This window comes from Anolis sagrei, chromosome X (genome assembly GCF_037176765.1).
Source record: "Anolis sagrei isolate rAnoSag1 chromosome X, rAnoSag1.mat, whole genome shotgun sequence".
Taxonomy (NCBI): Eukaryota; Metazoa; Chordata; class Lepidosauria; order Squamata; family Dactyloidae; genus Anolis; species Anolis sagrei.
Genome location: NC_090034.1, coordinates 44,540,687 through 44,557,920, shown reverse-complemented (window position 1 = coordinate 44,557,920; position 17,234 = coordinate 44,540,687). Strand labels below are relative to the sequence as shown.

The 17,234-nt window shown below is 41.0% G+C and overlaps 1 protein-coding gene across 1 annotated transcript in view; it reads right to left on the bottom strand.

Annotated features, from left to right (window-relative positions):
• Positions 1–9,717, bottom strand: part of TBX5 (T-box transcription factor 5) — a 108,876-nt gene extending 99,159 nt beyond the window's left edge. The window contains exon 1 of the mRNA XM_060785451.2: positions 9,579–9,717. The gene's annotated coding sequence lies outside the window, so the exon portion shown is untranslated. The remainder of the gene's footprint in view (positions 1–9,578) is intronic.
• Between the last annotated feature and the right edge of the window lie 7,517 nt (positions 9,718–17,234).

Genomic DNA, 17,234 nt, shown 5'->3' with positions numbered 1-17,234 from the left:
CAAATCACCAGCAGCATCCACTAAAGGACCTTCTCCAGTGAGTCTGGTCTGCTTAAGTTTTGGATCACAACTCCAGAGAGGAGGATTTGAATCTCTGCTCTGTCATGGAAAAACAACCGGGTGGCCTTGGGGCAAGCTACACTTTCTCAGCCTCCAAGGAAGGCAATGGGGAACTTCTTTGCAGTAAATGTAGCCATTGCCAACCCTGAGGCTGAGAGAGTGCAACTCATTGAAGGTCACCCAATGGACCTCCACAGCTAAGTGGGAGTCTGAACCCTGGTCTCCAGAGTTATGACCAATGTTCAAACCACACTACTGTTGGCTCTCTCTTTGGATCTTTCCTTCAAATCCCTGCTCCATCATGGAAGCCCTTTGGGTGACCTTGGGCAGGTCGCTCTCTCTCAGCCTCAGAGGAAGACAAAGGCCAACTTCACCGGGAACCAGCCTTGCTCAGAAAATCCCGTGAAATGTAGTCTTGTTCTATGGACAACATAACCAGGTGTCTATGAAACATCAAAATACCGAAATGCAGAGCACTTCTGGTCCCAAGCATTTCGGATAAGGCAATACTGCCACTTAGCCTTGGAAATATGCTTTTGGGGGGGGGGGGAGAGAATACTTTCACCCTTAAAATGCAATTCACGACATCTTTATTTGGGATTAGAAGCAAATCCCCACATTTTCAGGACTGCAAGAAGTTAAAGTATCCTAGAGAAAAGGAACCACATAATCTTGGGATTTTACCTGCGGACTGTGTTCAGTGTAATGCTAGAAATTCTCTATAATGTTGGAAACTTGGGGACTGAATATATTGGAAAGTCGGATTTTTTTTATTGGAGGCAATGTGCTCAATGTCATCGACATTGGCATTCGTATTAATACTATTATTAAGATTGACATTATTATTGGCATTATTAATATTAATTAATAGCAATATTATTAATGTTAATATTGTTATTTGCATCATTAATATTATTAATAACGTTGACATTATTAATACTATTGATATAATTGGCATTATTAATATTAATTAATAACAATGTTAATATTATGAATAATGTTGATATTGTTTGTATCATTAATATTAATCATGAACATTATTAATAATGTTGACATTATTAATGCTATTGACATTATTGACATTATTAATACTAAGTAATAACAATGTTAATATTATGAATACTGTTGATATTGTTTGTATTAATCATGAATATTATTAGTAATGCGTTGTTGTAGGTTTTTCCGGGCTATATGGCCATGTTCTAGAGGCATTTTCTCCTGACGTTTCGCCTGCATCTATGGCAAGCATCCTCAGAGTAGTGGCAAGCATCCTCACTACCTCTGAGGATGCTTGCCATAGATGCAGGCGAAACGTCAGGAGAAAATGCCTCTAGAACATGGCCATATAGCCCGGAAAAACCTACAACAACCTTGTGTGTTTTTCTTGTGTGACAAACTTGTGTGTTTTTCTTGTGTGTTTTGGTTTGATGGGATGCTTGCCACTACTCTGAGGATGCTTGCCATAGATGCAGGCGAAACGTCAGGAGAAAATGCCTCTAGAACATGGCCATATAGCCCGGAAAAACCTACAACAACCCAGTGATTCCGGCCATGAAAGCCTTCGACAGTACATTATTAGTAATGTTGACATTATTAATACTATTGACATTATTATTGACATTATTAATATGAATTAATAACAATGTTATTATTAATAATAATGTTGATATTGTTATTTGTAACATTAATGTTAATAATTGATATTATTAATAATGCTGACATTATTAAAACTATTGACATTATTATTTGTATTATTAATATTATTAATACCATTAATAGATGTCATTTTATCCTGCGTTGCTCCAGATATATGATTTTTATTAGCACGTAGACAAGGATTGGACTCTGACGCTTGCCTATGGATTGCTTTACAATCGATCATTATCGACTCTAATCTCAAAAAAAAAAAAAAAGAAAGTATAGCTCGAATGCACTTTTTAGAAACGGGAGTTTCGAGGAGTTGTAAACCTCTTGAGGATGAAAAACAGTGGCAAGCTTCTTTTCAGAGCCAAATAAAAGGAGACAAACTTGTGTATTTTTCTTGTGTGTTTTGGTTTGATGGGAGGAAGGATCCCAACCCTTAAAGAGGGTTTTCTGCGCAATTCCAACCCCTTAAAATGCCAGCCGAGTTTAGGAATTCTAGTGTCTACACTCCTAGGGACAGAGTCAGGCGACATTGCCTACTTTTTCTTTAAGGAGCAAGGGCCTTCTTTACTCGGTAGCAAAGCGCTTGGGCAGCAACCCCGCGGAGACATGTGGGATAATTATTATTATTAATAATAATAATATTAATATTAATAGAATCAAACTCTATGATTCTATTATTATTATTAATTAGTATTATTAATATTAATATTATTAATTATTATTATTAATTATTATTATTATTAATAATAATAATAATAGAATCATAGAGTTTGAAGAGACCACAAGGACTATCCAATCCAACCTCTGGCATGCAAGAACACACTACCAACAACAACAACAACAACAACGGAATTGGAAGAGACCACAATGACCTTCCAGTCCCAAGCCCTGACATGAAAGAACACACTAATAATAATAATAACAATAATAAGAAGAAGAACCATAGAACTGGAAGAGACCACAAGAACCATCCAGTCCCAAGCCCTGACATGCAAGAACACATTACTACTGCTGCTGCTGCTGCTGCTGCTACTACTACTAATAATAATAGAAGAGACCACAAGGATGATTCAGTCCAACCCTTGACATATACATGCAAGAACACATTACCACCACTACTACTACTACTAATAATAATAATAATAATAATAGAGGAAACCCCAAGGATGTTCCAGTCCAACCCTTGACATATACATGCAAGAACACATTACCACTACTACTACTACTACTACTACTACTACTAATAATAATAATAATAATAGAGGAAACCCCAAGGATGTTCCAGTCCAACCCTTGACATATACATGCAAGAACACATTACCACTACTACTACTACTACTACTACTACTAATAATAATAATAATAATAATAGAGGAAACCCCAAGGATGTTCCAGTCCAACCCTTGACATATACAGAAGCGCGCACGTTATTATTGCTATTATTATTAGAATTATATAATTGTAAGATACCACAATGACCTCCCAGTCCAACTCCTGATATATACAGAAACACACAAATACTAATAATACTGATACTGCTAATAATAATTAGTAATAATTAGAATCTTAGAATTGGAAGAGACCACAAGGGCCATCCAGTCCCAAGCCCTGACATGCAAGAACACATTACTACTGCTGCTGCTGCTACTACTACTAATGATAATAATAATAATAATAATAATAATAATAAAAGAGATCACAAGGATGATTCAGTCCAACCCATGACACATACAGAAGCACACGAATTATTATTATTGCTATTATTGTTAGAATTACAGAGTTGGAAGAGACCACAGTGACCTTCCAGTCCTACCCCTGACATGCAGAAACACACTAATAATAATAATAATAATAATAATAATAATAATAATAATAATTTGAAACACAAGATGAGTCCACAGCAGACAAGATCACTCTGCTGGCTGTTGTATTGGATCACACGTCGGACCCTTCCCAAGTGTCTAGGACTGCAGATCTCGAGTGCAGATCCGAGTAGGGTGGCATTTTGCAGCTGACAGATGGTAATTTTGTCAGCCCTGATTGTGTTTAAGTGCAAGTCAAGGTCTTTAGGCACTGCACCCAGTGTGCCGATCACCACTTGACTGACTTGTGCCAGAGTCTATTATTATTATTATTATTATTATTATTATTATTATTATTAATATTATTATAAACACAACAAGATGAGTCCACAGCAGACAAGATCACTCTGCTGGCTGTTGTATTGGATCACACGTCGGACACTTCCCAAGTGTCTAGGACTGTGTGATGTATCGCGAATAATGCGTGCAGATCCCAGTAAGGTGGCCTTCTGCAGCTGGCAAACGGTAATTTTGTCAGATTGTGTTTAAGTGCAGGCCAAGGTCTTTAGGCACTGCACCCAGTGTGCCGATCACCACTGGGACCACCTTGACTGACTTGTGTCAGAGTCTATTATTATTATTATTATTATTATTATTATTATTATTATTATTATTATTATTAGAAACACAACAAGATGAGTCCACAGCAGACAAGATCACTCTGCTGGCTGTTGTATTGGATCATAGGTCGGACCCTTCCCAAGTGTCTAGGACTGTGTGATGTATCTCGAGTGCAAATCCGAGTAGGGTGGCATTTTGCAGCTGACAGATGGTAATTTTGTTAGCGCGGATTGTGTTTAAGTGCAGGCCAAGGTCTTTAGGCACTGCACCCAGTGTGCCGATCACCACTGGGGCCACCTTGACTGGTTTGTGCCAGAGTCTGATTGTTGTTGTTGTTGTTATTAGAAAAACAACAAGATGAGTCCACAGCAGACAAGATCACTCTGCTGCCTGTTGTATTGGATCACACATCGGACACTTCCCAAGCGCAGGCCAAGGTCTTTAGGTACTCCATCCAGTGTGCCGATCACCACTGGGGCCACCTTGACTGGCTTGTGCCAGAGTCTGATTGTTGTTGTTGTTATTATTATTATTATTATTATTATTATTATTGGAAACACAACAAGATGAGTCCACAGCAGACAAGATCACTCTGCTGCCTGTTGTTTTGGATTATTATTATTATTATTATTATTATTATTATTAGAAACACAACAAGAAGAGTCCACAGCAGACAAGATCACTCTGCTGCCTGTTGTTTTGGATTATTATTATTATTATTATTATTATTATTATTATTAGAAACACAACAAGAAGAGTCCACAGCAGACAAGATCACTCTGCTGCCTGTTGTTTTGGATTATTATTATTATTATTATTATTATTATTATTATTATTATTAGAAACACAACAAGAAGAGTCCACAGCAGACAAGATCACTCTGCTGCCTGTTGTATTGGACACTTCCCAAGTGCAGGCCAAGGTCTTTAGGTACTGCACCCAGTGTGCCGATCCCCACTGGGGCCACCTTGACTGGCTTGTGTCAGAGTCTTCTTCTTCTTCTTCTTCTTCTTCTTCTTCTTATTATTATTATTATTAAAACCGTGGAGTTGGGAGAGAGCAAAGAACCATCCAGTCCGACCTCCAATTCACGAAAAATAAGAGGAATCATAGTGTTGAAAAGAGACCACCAGTTCAAGGTGTTGTTGTTGTTGTTATTTATACATATTATTGGGTATCCCGGTTACAGAAGCCTTGTTACCTTCACCGCTCCCAGGCCCCCAAATGTGGGAGGAAAAGATGTGGGAACAACGGGAAGAAGTTAACGAAACGCGCTTTGCGCCAATAAAAGAAAACCCGACAAATAAAGCGCCTTTCTACAGACTTGCTTGAATTTTAAAGCGGAGTATAACCCCGGTTATGCGGGGCTCTTTTTTCCCCGGCTTCCCGACCAATCCCCGGTTTTGTCCGCTCAGATACAACTTTCCCCATTACTTCTGAACCTTCTCCATGGAACCTGCCAATACACCCATACTTCTTCCACACAGCTGAATAAAACCCCACATTATCTGCTTTGAACTGGAATATATGGCAGGACCCCCAGTTGAATGAAGAGCCACAGCTTCAGATTATTGGGAAGGAACATAAGAGGAAGGACAACAGAGAGCAACCTTCTACTAGAAGGTCCTTGCACACAGCCATACAACCCAGAATATCCACAATATGTGCTTTAAACTGGATTATCTGAGTCCACACTGCCATATAATCCAGTTCAATGTAGATTTTATACAGCTGTATAGAAGGGGGTCTGAGGACCCTTCCAGACAGGCCCTATATCCAGGATCTGATTCTAGGTTTTATGTGTATCCCAGATTATCTGGCAGTGGGGACTCATATAATCCAGATTAAAACAGAAAACATGGGATCAGATCGTGGGATATAGAGCCTGTCTGGAAGGGCTCTTAAGGCCCCTTCTATACAGCTGTATAAAATCCACATTGAACTGGATTATATGGCAGTGTGGACTCAGATAACCCAGTTCAAAGCACATATTGTGGGATTATCTGCCTTGATATTCTGGGTTGTATGGCTGGGTGGAAGGGCCCCCAGTTGTACAGAGAGTTACAGCTTCAGGCTGTTGTGAAGGAACATCCGAGAAAGTACAACAAAGAGCAACAGAGACACTAGATGGGCTTTGTTCAAACTGGAAATTCAATCTTGGATCCTTCATCCTAATCTTAATCCTCATCTCTATCCCTTTCTCCTTCTCCTTCTCTTTCTCCTTCTCCATTTCCACCCCTTCTCCTTCTCCTTTTCTTCATCTCCATCTCCTTCCTCTTTTTCCATCTCCACCTCCTTCCTTTTCTCCATCTCCATCTACCCCTTCTCCTTTCTTCATCTTGGGGGGGGGGGGGCTTCCACACAGCCCTATATCCCAGAAAAATCAAGGCAGGAAACCCCACATTATCTGAGTGTGGACTCAGATAATCCAATTCAAAGCAGATATTGTGGGATTTACTGCCTCGATATTCTGGGATATAGGAGTGTGTGCCATCTCCTTCATCTCCTTCTCCTTCTTTCTCCTTTCTCCTTTCTCCATCTCTTTCTCCATCTCCTTCCTCTTTCTCAACCCCCATTGCCATCTCCATCTCCTTTCTCCCTTTTCCTTTCTCCATCTCCATCTCTTTTTCTTCCTCTTTCTCCATCTCCACCTACTTCTCCTTTCTCCTTTTCCTTCTCTATCATCCCCATCTTCTTCCTCCCCTCTCCACATCCTTCCTCTTTCCCCATCTCCATTTATTTGGTTCTATCCAGAACCTATTGCTAGATCTTCCATCCCACTGATCAAAACAATCATAACAGAAAAGCTTGCTCAAAAACCTTTGGAGGACCTTCTTAAGGAGAAGGTTGAGCATCATGAGCTGAAGAAGTGTTCCAAGTATACCTGAGATTGGAGTTCAACCAGATTTCTTAAGATTCCAGTTGCTCATTCTTGGTATTCTGCATACCTGGCCTGACCCCTGATGCCAGTTTAGATGGTAGATATGATCACCCATGGACAACCAGAAAACAAAACCCCAGTAATTGCATTAGCGAACAGTGGCACCAGTTATGTCATTTTTGTTCTGAAATGAATACAAGTTTCTATGTAGAACCTCTTCCTCCTCCATCTCCTTCTTTTCAATTCCACCTCTCTATAGTCTTCTTTCCATGTCCACTTTTTTTGTCTATCTCCTTTTCCATCCCGTCTTTCCACCTCTGTATCTCCTTCTCCTTCTTTTCATATCCACCTCTCTATATCCCTCTTTCCATCTCTATTTCTCCTTTTTCGTTTCCCTTTTCTTATCCGTCTTTCTACCACCACATCTCCTTCCCCATCTTACTTTTCATCTCTCCATATCCTTCTTTCCATCTCCATCTCTACTTCTCCTTTTCCATCTCCTTCTTTCCATCTCCATCTCTCCATTTCTATCTCCTTCTTATCATTTCCACCTTCTATGTCCTTCTTTCCACCTCCACTTCTCCATCTCCTTTTCCTTCTTTCCACCTCCACATCTCCATCTACTTCTCCATCTCCTTTTCATCTCCACCTCTCTATATCCTTCTCTCCATCTCCACTTCCCCTTATCCATCTCTTCTTTCTTCTCCTTCTTTCTACCACCACCTTTCCTTCTCCATCTCTTTCATTTCATCTCTTCATATCCTTCTTACCATCTCCACCTGTACTTCTCCTTTTTCATCTCCTTCTCCTTCTTTCCACCTCCACTTCTCCATCTCCCTCTTCATTTCCTTCTTCCCACCTCCACCTCTCCATCTCCTTCTTTTCATCTCTACCTCTTTATAACCTTCTCCATCTCCTTCTTCCACCATCTCCATCTCCTTCTTTCTACCTCCACCTCTCTATCTTCATCTCCTTCTCCATCTCCACTTCTCTATATCCTTCTTTTCATCTCTACCTCTTTATAACCTTCTCAATCTCCATCTCCTTCTTTCCACTTCCACCATCTCCATCTCTATCTCCTTCTTTCTACCTCCACCTCTCTATCTTCATCTCCTTCTCCATCTCCACCTCTCTATATCCTTCTTTTCATCTCTACCTCTTTATAACCTTCTCCATCTCCATCTCCTTCTTTCCACTTCCACCATCTCCATCTCCTTCTTTCTGCCTCCACCTCTCTAACTTCATCTCCTTCTCCATCTCCACCTCTCCATCTCCTTCTTTTCATCTCTACCTCTCTATAACCTTTTCTATCTCCATCTCCTTATTTCCACTTCCACCATCTCCATCTCTATCTCCTTTCTACCTCCACCTCTCTATCTTCATCTCCTTCTCCACCTCTCTATATCCTTCTTTTCATATCTGCTTCTCCTTTTTCATTTATTTTTCCTTCTCTTTCTTTCCACCTCCATCTCTCCTTCCACATCTCTCATTTTCATCTCCATCTCTCATTCTTCATCTCCATCTCCTTCTCTTTCTCCTTCTTTTGCTTCTATCTGAACCGACTAGAACCGCCTTCATTTTTGGCACCAAGGCAAACATAGCTTTGTGGAGGTCTCATTGTGGGATTTTTTAAAGGATTGTAATGTGTTTTGATGGTTAAGTTGCTTCCTATGTTTTCTCATCCCTCCTCGTTTTCAGTTGGAATGGTTCTCATAGCTTTCCCTGCGTTGACACTGGGCATTTCTAAACGCCTTGATAGGCAAATAAGTTATAAACGTATTGGCCTACATCCTCCATGGAAACACGTGATGTATTGTATGGCGGAGAATTCAAAGACACCATAGACGGAGATGAATCCGGATTCAAAGCTGTTAGCCTGGGACATCCATTTGGAAAGGGATCTCTTTGCATCTCCGAGGCTGGGGAAAAGAAGCGGGGAGTAGGGGTATTCAAAGGGTTTATGCCACTGAGAAAACAAGACTACTGCTAGTATTATTATTATTATTATTATTATTAATAATAATAATAGCAGTACTATTTTCTCAGATTAATTAATTAATTAATTATTAATAATACTAATAAAATAAATAAAATAATCCTAATATCGATTTAAGTCTTGGAAAAAACGGATGCTAATAGTCTCGAAGATGCAAAAAGATATCTACATTTGGGTCTTGGTTCCCGAGATAAAAGCGGCGTAATAATAATAATAATAATAAAACTAATAATAATTGTTAATGATGTCAGTTTTTCATTCATAGGAGATGATTGGCTATTGATGTTAGGTTTTCAGGTAAAGGAGGATTCTGGTTGGTAGTCACGCCAATAGAGTCGCTTTGATGGAACTTCAAGCCAGGCATGGTGCAGAGTGCAGACACTATTTTGGCTGCCTTGGTGAATAGTTGGGGGTGAGGGATGCTGGGGGTTAGAGTCCAAAAAAAAAAGGCTGGAAAGAAAGCAAGAGTCCCTCCCCACAGGAAGCCCTGGGAGCCACGTCACTACCCTCCCCAGCATCACAGACTCCCCCCCCCCCCCCCGCCAAGCGAGAGAGAAAGGGTAGGCTTTACCTGCCAAGGGCGTCTTCCGGGCCCCCCAGCTTGGAAGGAAGAACCGCGTCTCCCTCCGACGGGATGGAGCTCCCCCCTCGGAATGGGCGGGCGGAGGCACGGGGGGGAGTTGCCCACAGGACAAGCACAGGGGCGGACAGAGACTGAGTCGCAGCCGCCCGGGCTTGCTTGCCTTCCGCCTTCGAATCTCTCCCTCCCTCCCTCCCTCCCTCCCTTCCTTCCTTTCTTCCTTCCTTCCGCCCTCCCCCCTTCCTTCTCTCCCTTCCTTCCTTCTCTCCCTCCTCCCTCCCTCCCGCCTTTTATTCCTCCCCCTTTCCTCCCCCTCCCTCCCTTCCCTTCCCTCCTTCATTCTTCTCTCCCTCCCTTTCCGCTTTCCTTTCCTTCTTTCCCTTCTTTTATCCCTCCCCTTTCCCTCCCTTTCTTCCTTCTTCCCTTTCCCTTCTTTCTCTCCACCCCTCCCTTTCATCTCTCCCTTCTTTTATCCCTCCCCTTGCCCCCTTTCTTCCTTCTTCCCTCTTTCCCTTCCTTCTCTCCTTTATCCATCTTTGCTTCCCTCCCTCCTTCCTTCCACGCACCCCTTTCCTCTTTCCTTTCCTTCTCTCCCTTCTTTAATCCCTCCCCTTTCCCTCCCTTTCTTCCTTCTTCCCTCTTTTCCCTCCTTCTCTCCCTCTTTTTCCTTCCATCCACTCCCTCTGTTTCCTCTTTCCTTTCCTTTCTTCTTTCCCTCCTTTTATCCCCCTTCCTTTCCTTCCCTCCTTCCTCCCCTTCCTCCCTTTCTTTTTTCACTGTTTCTCTCCCAGCCTTCCTTCCCTCCTCCCTTCCTTTCCTCTTCCATTTCTTCCTTCATTCCCTTCTCCCCTCCCTCCCTTTCCTCTTTCCCTCCCTCCCTCCTCCCCCTCCGTTTATCTCCCTTTCCTTTCCTTCCTTCACTCCTCCCTCCCATTTTTCTTTCACTCCTTCGCTACCTTCCTTCCCTCCACCTTCCCTTTCCTCTTTCCCTCCCTTCCTACTCTCCCTCTTTTTATCCCCTTTCCTTTCCTCCCTTCCTGCCTCCCTCCCTTCCCTCTTCCCTCCCTTTCCTCTTTCACTCTTTCTCTCCCTCCCTCCCCTCTACCCTTCCTTCCCTCTTTCCCTTCCTTCATTCTTTCCTCCCCTCCCCCTTTCCTCTTTCCCTCCCTTCCTTTTCTCCCTCCCTGCCTTCTATCCCTTCCCTTTCCCTTCCTCCCTTCTTCCCTCTTTCCCTTCCTTCCCTCCCCCTCCCCCTTTCCTCATTCCCTTCCTTCTTTCTCTCCCTTGTTTTATCCCCCTTTCCCTTCCTTCCTCCATTTCTTCTTCCCTCCTTTCCCTCCCTTCTCTCCCTCCCTCCCTCCCTCCCTTCCTTCCTTCCTTCCTTCCTTCCTTCCTTCCTTCTTCCCTTCATTTTTCCTAGCTCTGCTATAGAGCCTTCTGGGCCACCATCAAATCTTCAACTCAGCATGAAGAAAGCTGGAGGTTCTTTGTAGGCCAGCTCTACCAGCTTACTGCTTGTGATACAGGAAATTCAGAACAAGGGCCTTTTCAATGGATGATACACTTCTGTATGGAGACTTCCAGTAAGGGACTTATGGTGACCCTAAGGCCGACTTGGTTCACAGAAAGCTTAAATTAGTCCAACCTTCAAAGCACTGTAATACACTGACTCCTGGGTCCATTCTAGTATCCCCTAACATTCTGTCCAATAAAGCACCCCTATAACTTCCCCTTATTTTGTCCTCTTTAGCATTCAAAACAAGCATTCTATGCCCTTCAGAAATTTCAAAAAAAAAAAGGGTGTACTCCTAGCTCCTTGTTCTTGTAGGTCATTTATACGATGGACCTGGAAAAAGATATGGGTGAAACTCCCATGAAGAATTTCATTTCCAGTTCCCTCTTTAATGTTCCATAAGCTGTTAGAGATAGAGGACTTTCTTCTCATTGAAATGCACAAAATACACACTGTAAATTTGTCATTTGTTTTCATGGCTGCACTACAGTCCAGTTCCACCCACCAATAAGCTGAGATCTTCTAGGGTTAACAGAATGCTGTGGCACCTCTTCAAGGATTCCAATTATCCTCATGGTATAGAATGGATAAATAATAATAATAATAATAATAATAATAATAATAATTTAATGAGGAATGCCTGAATATTTGGGATTTCATTGGTCCCATCTAGAGCCTGGAAAAAGTTACAGCTGGGCACTTGCAAATGCAATAACAAAAATGCAAAAATGCAATATTTATTGGACTATGGTATTTTGGTGATGTTGGGTGGGGAAGCCGGAAAACTGTAGTTCAGAAAAATATATTTCTCTGAGCTCTGAATGTATCACATATTTGCAAAGGGGTAAGCATATACTAATAATTCAAATGAGTGGACATAAAGGTAGTTAAAGTAGCATTAGATTTGGATTTGTACTGACTACTCTGTTTTGATATGGCATGAATGGAAAGCTGCTTGTTATGGTCTGTGGCACTGCATCCAGGTCTGGGTACTTCACTTGAAGATGACCCTTTATAAACTGGAATGTATTCAGTGAAGGGCGGATGGGCATGATGAAATGCCTGAAAGCCAAGTTCTACAAGGAACAGTTGAAAGAGCTATGTTTAGCCGCAGAGAAGAGAAGATTAAGGGGATACAAGATAAAGGTCCTCAGATATCGGAAGGCCTGTCATGCAGATGTTGTAGCAAACCTGCTCTCTGTTGCACCAGTGGGAAAGATTAGAAGCTGCTTTGGGCTAAACCTGGAGTGATGCTTCCTAAAAGTCATAACTATTTGCTAGTGGAGCAAATGACTTTACTGTGTTGTAAGACGTTTCTTCACTGGAGGCATTTGAACCAAGGATGGGAAAGTGGTGACACTCCAGATGTTGTTGGTCTACATTGCCAATGGTAATTGAACCAAGAATGGGCAAATGATGGCATTCCAGATGTTGTTGGTCTACACTGCCAATGGTAATTGAACCAAGGATGGGCAAATTATGGCATTCCAGAAATTATTGGTCTACATCGCCAATGGTAATTGAACCAAGGATGGGCAAATTATGGCATTCCAGATGTTGTTGGTTTATACCACCAATTGTAATTAAACTAAGGATGGGCAAATGATAGAGTTCCAGATGTTGTTAGTCTACACTGCCAATGGTAATTGAAGCAAATGAGAGGTGCATCAGATGCTATTGGCCTTCAATGTTAGCTAGGGTTGATGGGAGTTGCAGTCCAGCCGCATGTGAAGAGTCATCTATTTCTCAACTGTTGGGGATGACGGATTTGTGCCCTGAGTTCCAAATCCTATACCGAGTAGAAGATTGGACCAAGTTACCTCTCATGGTTTATGAAGAACAATCAATTGCAAATCCCATCACCTTTTTCTAGGGACCATACTGGTCCTCCTAGAAATCAAAGTTCAAAAGAATGCCCCTAATTCTCTCCTCCTGGGTGATACCTGGACCATATTTGGTGAATTCTGTTTGCCGCCTTGCCCTAACATTATGATTTGTGAACGTGAGTGAGTTTATGGGCTCGAGTTACCCATCTCGGCTTCACCTCCATCCTTCCTGTTCCAAATGCCTTCTGCAATCTGTCTTACCATCTGCTATTATTCCTCATTCTTAAAAAAAAGTCAAACAAAGCCAATCTGAGAAAGAGGCCGGCTTCTTGGGGGAACGTGGGAGGGGAAACCCCAAGGATGGGAAATGATTTAGAAAGGTAGGAATCCTCTCGAGTTTTGGCAAAGGGGCCGAATGGTGTCCTGGAAAATGTTATGGGGAACTCATTGCTGGAGACCTTTCAAGATGGAAAGGCCTAGCAGGAGCAAGTAAATAACCCTTCCGTTCTAATTAGAGGCTCTCCACCTGGCCTGTGTTATAGCCACATCTGGCAGCTCCATGCAGGGAGATCCCAAAGCTGCAGCTAATAATAATAATAATAATAATAATAATAATAATAATAATAATGATGATGATGATGATGATAATCCAACCTTACTTGGATCTGCACGCATCATTCAAAAATATATCACACAGTCCTAGATGCTTGGAAAGTGTTCGACTTGTGATTTTGTGATACGAAATCCAGCATATAGATCTCATTTGCTGTGACACACTGCGTTTTTGTGTAATAATAATAATAATAATAATAATAATATCACAATACATTGGAGAGAGAAAAAAGCTAAGCATCAATGTATACCTCAGTTTAGTCTTCTAAATACTATTTTGTAACCAGAAAACTATTTTGCATACAATTTTCAAAACAGAGAGTAAGGTGGCAATATTTGGGCTCTGCTTTCCTTGAGGAAGCCCCATTGAATGTAATTGGACTTAGAAGTATAGAATTGCATTGTAATTTCTTTTAAAACATATTGGATTCCAGATCCTGTAGGTTTAATTAGGGTAGACCCATGGAACTGGGTGCAAGCCATGAGGAAAGGCGAGCAACAATGATTATTATTATTTGATACACAACAAGATTAGTACACAGCAAACAAGATCACTATGCTGGCTTTTGTATTGGATCACATGTCAGACACTTCCCAAGTGTCTAGGACTATGTGATGTATTGTTGTTGTTGTTCATGCTAATGACTCTCTCACAGCCAACTTTACAGGACTGTTGAGAGGATGAAGTAGAGGTGGAGGGGATAGTTGAAGGAAAGGATGGGATGTAACTGTAAAACCTTTTAAAACTCATTTTCACACTTTAAAATATTGCTTTTTCAGGTGAAAATCTCCGCTCAAGAATTAATTGACATAAGTAAATCAATGAATAAGAGGACACACAATCTATTTCCAGTTTGTGTGCATTTTGCCTGCATTGCCTCAAGCCCCTTTCCTCCCATTTCCTAAACCAGTCCAATTAAAAAAATAAATGAGGAAAATAACATTTACCCTGATGGTACTTTCCTGCCTTCCCCAAATTTGCATTTTTGTACTCACACAAATTCTACCTATTTTTTCAGGAAACGTTTCAGAGATGCTAACTGAAATAGTATATCCAGCCAAGTGTATTACTATGTTCCAACCTTCAGAACAGGAAAAGTCTAAAATTACATTGATTTTGTTAAAACTGGGGACAAAACTGAAGTTTTGACCAGCTCCAGTGACAATACAATGACCATCTGGGGGCTTCTTTGTAGCATCTTTGGGCATCAAACCTTGGTGATGAATTCAAATATAAAAGAGACAATTTGCGGTTATGGTTGCAAGACATCCATTCTGCTAATCGAAGGAAAGGGTGTAAATAAATATAGCCCTGAAATACACATTACAACTCTGTTTCTGAGTTGTAATGTATACACTGTATACATTACAACTCAGAAACAGAGTTGTAATGTGTATTTCAGGGCTATATTTATTTACACCCTTTCCTTCGATTAGCAGAATGGATGTCTTGCAACCAATAATAAGGGTAAGAGTTTTCTTAATACTTGCAGTTCTCTCCAATTGATTTTAACTGATCAAATCTTAAACTCTAGCTGTCTAGAATTTAAGTGGTGTTATTACTTTGTTTTTGTCAGGTGGAGATTTTGTGACATCACAAATGTCACAAAAGAGATGCCTGTTTTTAGATATTATTATTATTATTATTATTATTATTATTATTATTATTATTATTATTACTCAAGGTGTTTTGGGGGTTGAAACAAACACAAAGATTAATCAGTGCATAGTAGAATAATAAAAAAATCAGTTCAAGTGTAAATCTCATTGAAGTTATTGGGATTTACTCATGTGTAAATGTAGATAGGATTGAAGCCTTGTGTACAACTGACTATATAATCTTCTACATTTCTACACATAGAATGGAGTTCCCTAGACGAAGAGGGACTTGTTCACATATTACTGTGAGTATAGGATGTCTGGATCTTTTAGGAGCATATAACTTGGGCCAACTTTTAAAAAAACCTGGAAAATAATAACTACCTTATCCTACTAGCCATTGGTGTGTATGTGTGTGTGAGAGAGCATTGCACAGCAAGCAAAACAGCAGGCGAACAAGCCATTTGGTTTATAAACATCCATCTCGAGTAATGAGCCCTCTAGGAAGGAATGAAAAATAGCCCAAGTCTGGTAAAGTCAATTAAGCCGGTTTTAAAGAAGGGGTTACTCGGAGAGGCCAAAAGTGAACATGTAAAAGGCTTATTGGAAGCACTGTAAAAAAATAAAATAAATACAACCCGCGCTTGGAGTATTTGAAGACATTTGGTTGCTATTATAGACAAATAGAGCTAATTCGAGCAGGCTTATTGGACGATTGGGCTAGGTATCCTAGATGGAGGCCTTGTTAACCAGAGCCGGGGAGATTCTGGGATTAAATAACTCCAAATGTCCTCTTGCCAAAGCTTACAGTGTCACAACCATGACCTCTGCTTAGAATGTTCCTGGTAAAAATGCAAAGCAATAGCAAGACACAAAGGCCCCAAACACAGGGAAGCATAAATACTGTTGCACTTTCTTGGGTGTATCTGTGGGCAAAACGTTCTGGTGGCCACTCCTATGAAGTGTTTGAGAATATATATATACAGTTATCACCACCATAAGACACTTGGCAAATTAGAATAATCAAGGGAGCTGAGAAATTAAATTCTGAAACTTAAGAGTTCTCTTGGCAGGGATCTAGGCTGTTGTGAAAGAGAAATACATGGGTGCCATTTATGAAGACCTAAAATAGGCAAGTAGCCTGAAACCTCTAAACTTGCCAGGTCTGGGATATATATTAGGAGCTTAGGGAAAAAATGGACTACAACTCCCAGCAACCCCTAACAACAGAGCACGATGCCGGGTGTTGTAGTCCCAAAAAAATCAAACTCCTCCAGTCTCTTTTCCTGATGATACCACAGTCGACGCATCACATTAGGGGGGCACAAGACACAAAGAAATTGCTCTATTTTAACACCTCTCTAGGAATTTCTAGGTCTTTCAACATGACTTAGTCAACTTCTGTATAGAATTGCATTGGAGGACCTAGAGTTTCCTGAATCAGGAAATCTTCTCTTTAGAAATCTCAAAGTTCTCCAGCATGACTGTATGGTCACCTTCTGCTGGAAACTGACCATAGAATTGCATTTGAGAACCTAGAAAGGTGTTATCCCTAGAAATCTCTAGATCCTCCAGCATGACAGGAGAAAGTTGGCCATATGATCACACTGGAGGGACCTAAAATTTCTGAAATCTGGGAATAATCAAATCTGCAAAAATAAAAATCGCAATTAATATCCTTCCTTGAATTCTAATTCACATGCCCAACTCTTGTCTGGACAGCGTTGAGATATGACAGATAGCGTCAACCTCTGGAAGGCTGAAGGTTTCTTCTCCCTAGTGTAGACAATACTGAGCAAGACGGATGCGTACTTTAGCAGGCCTGCAAAACCAAGGCTCGTAAAATCTGTTTATAAAAAATAACCTATTGCTGGTTTTGTAGGAATTTGGCATCCCCAGTCCAAAAAATGACCTCAGATCTGCTCCGCCGCATCCCAGCCCCTTCACAACTTGCGTTGACGTTTTTATATTTAAATATACGCGGCCGAGTAAGGTTTCTTCAGGGAGTTGTGAGTCGACAGCAGGAAAAGGGTTCAGGTCTTCTAATAGACTTTCAAAAGGCTTTAAAGGCACCAATCGAAAACACACAAAAAAAAC